Here is a 3,238-nt window from a genome sequence, read left to right as displayed (position 1 = left end):
ATGCAAACATTTCACATGGCTTCCGTGTCTCCCCAGTTCATATGCCGGGGGTCGGTTGACTTGTGTTTGACTGCTGAGCGGAACTTATTTTAGAGCAGGGCGTCCTTGAGAGCAGGAGCATTTGGGTTGGAGCCATCAGTGAAACAGGAGTCTGTCATGACTCTGAGCCTGGATCCAGGTGTGCGGCGGGTCGGGTCAGGGCCAGGGACAAAGCAGGCGATCCATCCATCCGCAGTCGTTTACTGAATGAATGAATCCTCCCTAACAGACAATGCAGCCAAAGCTTTCCTTATGCCAGTCTGGTAGTGAAAAGGGATCCTCCATGGTTTAATTATTTGCATTTCTCTGATAATGAGTAAGTCAAGTATCTGGTCAAATCTATAAAAGACATTTTATTTCTTTTTCTGTAAACTGTGTATTGATGTTCATTTTATAAGCTTATTTGATTGGAAACACCTGAGCCGAGGTAGACACATATTTCATCAGAAGGCTGATTTAAGAGAGGAGACATTAGCCAAGCCTGGAAGAAAATATTCTAACAGATATGCTGGAAAAGTTCTTGATTCCAGACGACATAAAGTGCAATCCATGAGAAGAAAGGATTTTAATGGTAACCGGGTGGATTTCGAGGACGGGCCTATTCTCAGAGGTCGGGCTCCAAGGTGCGCCCCGCCCCGCAGGTAAGGGTGTAAGTCTCAGCATTGCTGGAATCCGGATAACTTGGAAACCCCGTGTTTTTTCATGTTGGGCCAACCCAGGGGTGGGGGTGTTACAAAGAGTTAGGCACTTATAAGATGGCATTTCCTCAAAAGTGAGAGAAAACTCCCAGGAATGGTTGTTTCCGCCCGGTTTCGAACCGGGGACCTTTCGCGTGTTAGGCGAACGTGATAACCGCTACACTACGGAAACCCCCCTTGAAGCCTACCTCTCCGCGCGTGCAGGCATTTTTACACGCGTCTCCTGGGTCCTCCCAAACCTAGTAATTTTGAGTGATTTTTCTTTTAGTGTATCTTCACTCACGGTATATTTATTTCCCCTTACACTTTTTGTTAAAATAACAACACAGAAACGCTGTAACTACCACCAAAGTTAACTGGAAACCAGAGTCCAGATTCCTTCCCAGACTCCAGGCAGGGTCATCTGAGGCTCTCAGGGCTGCGGTGTCCACCTCTCTTCTAACCTTGAGAAGCAGGAGCCACCACAGCCAGCTGGAGATGCCCCCAAACTTCCGCGAGGGCCCAGCTGGTCTGGGGATCTCTGCCGGGTTGGGGGTGGGGGGCTGTGCCCAGCTTATGGGGGGTGGGTGGGTGGGGGGAGGTGACAAAGAGGTGTCGTGATGACTCCGTGTCCCTCCCACGGCTCTGCAACGCCAGGGCTCAGGGATCGGTGTCAATTTGCTTAACAGATGGTGCCCTTACCTACTTTTTATTTTTCTCTTCATTTAAACTGTCATTCTTCCCCAGCGTTTCCATGAGGGGTTTGGAAGGTGCTCACTGCCGAATGACCTTTCCTAAATCCTCTGTGGGTGTACCCTCGCCTCCTGCAAATGGCAACGTGGAAAACACTCTTTCTTCACCCAAAACTGGTCTGGTCGCAATGTTGCAGGAAACAGAAGAGAAGCAGTATTTCTTAGATGGCAAGATCGCCAGTCTTATTTTTTTCTTCTGGTATCAACTCAGCAGCATAAATAATAGTTCATTTTTCAGTAAGTTGCTAAGCATTTACTTTAAAAGAATTAATGAGTAGCCCACAATGTGCCCAATGCTAACCTAGGCTCTGGAGGTACCAGATGTCCTGAAAAATTGGACAGGCTGGGGTAGTAAAGGGCACATGCGCTGATTATTATAATATGATTGAACAAAATAGGGTAATGATTTTAAAATTGCCAAAAGAAACCACAGAGATAAATACTCATGCATTTTCACAGAAGCATAGGAACGGGGCAATTTTCCAACTCCTAGTGATTAGGAAAGGCTTTCAAAAGAAGTGATCACTGATCTGAGATTGGACAGATGAAAAGAAATATATCAGTGGGGGAAAGGTGGAGAGAAGCAGGGGATCTGGCATTAGGGGCAGCATGGTTGGTCATGGGTTGGGGAGATGTCATGGGACCTAGGAATGATGAGGATACATTCACTTTAGTCAGTGGAGAAATAGGATTTCAGTTAAAGACAAGATACTTTCATAAAGACGTATCGGTGAATTTCCAGATCCCATTTGGGATCCATTTGTAGAGAACAAACATTCTCCAGTTACTATATTTAAGCACTCACCTCTCCCAGCAGTGTTTCATATCACTGTTTATCACCCTGATTTCTTACAGTAGCCAGCATCCCACGACAAGAGAGCTATAATATTAGTCTTCTGACAGATAACATTCCTCCCAGATGGCCCACAAAAGGAGAAATCAACCTGTTACACAACTATGGGGAGAAGCAAGAAACTAACTGAAATGAAACCCATTGTTTGAGAGATGTTGTGCACCATGAGTAGGGCAGAGAGCATTTAGGGCATATGACAAATACTTGAAAAGTATTTCTTGGAATGTCGAAAAAATAGAGCACATAAACAAGAAAGTCTCAGGTCTCAGGGTTCAAAGTATTTTTTCCAGGTCTATTATGTTTTAGAGTTATCTAAATAATAAATGTGCTAAGTGTTTTCAGGTTTATACTTTTATTTCTAATTGCCTCAAGCATTTTTTAAAGGAATTTTGTGTGCTTTGCTGTTAATTCTTCTTTTTTTATCCTCTCCTCTTTAAGATACAAATCATATGGGGTGCCTGGGTGGCTCAGTGGGTTGGTCAGGTCATGATCTCAGGGCCCTGGGATCAAGCCCCACTGCCTCTCTGCTCAGTGGGGAGCCTGCTTCCCCCTTTTTCTTTCCCTGCCTCTCTGCCTACTTGTGATCTCTGTAAAATAAATAAATAAGATCTTTAATTTTAAAAAAAGGTCCAAATCATATTACCCCTCCTTCCAAAATTTCTGGTGTATCTTAGAGTCCCATATCACATGAAAAGGAGAAAACAGTTATAACACTACTTGATTTACACTAAATTATATTAGAATTTTTACGTGGTTCTTTTCTTTCTTTTCTTTTGAACTGGATTTGACAAAAACCAAATGAGTAAACACAACTCCAGGCTTACTAACGGGTGTGGAAAATGGCCATAAGCATATAAAAGAATAGAACTCAGAACCACAACTATTGAGGTGGTGGGAAAACTGGACAGCCACAAGCA

At 43.9% G+C, this 3,238-nt stretch overlaps 1 non-coding gene across 1 annotated transcript; it reads right to left on the bottom strand.

The window, feature by feature from the left end:
• Positions 1 to 836: 836 nt before the first annotated feature.
• TRNAV-AAC lies at positions 837 to 909 on the bottom strand. The gene has a single exon. It is a non-coding gene; the product is annotated as a tRNA-Val (tRNA).
• Between the last annotated feature and the right edge of the window lie 2,329 nt (positions 910 to 3,238).

This window comes from Enhydra lutris, unplaced genomic scaffold (genome assembly GCF_002288905.1).
Source record: "Enhydra lutris kenyoni isolate GAN:26980312 unplaced genomic scaffold, ASM228890v2 scaffoldscaffold731, whole genome shotgun sequence".
In the NCBI taxonomy this organism is placed as follows: Eukaryota; Metazoa; Chordata; class Mammalia; order Carnivora; family Mustelidae; genus Enhydra; species Enhydra lutris.
The sequence above is the reverse complement of the archived record's forward strand: the minus strand, read 5'-3'. Positions and strand labels throughout refer to the sequence as shown.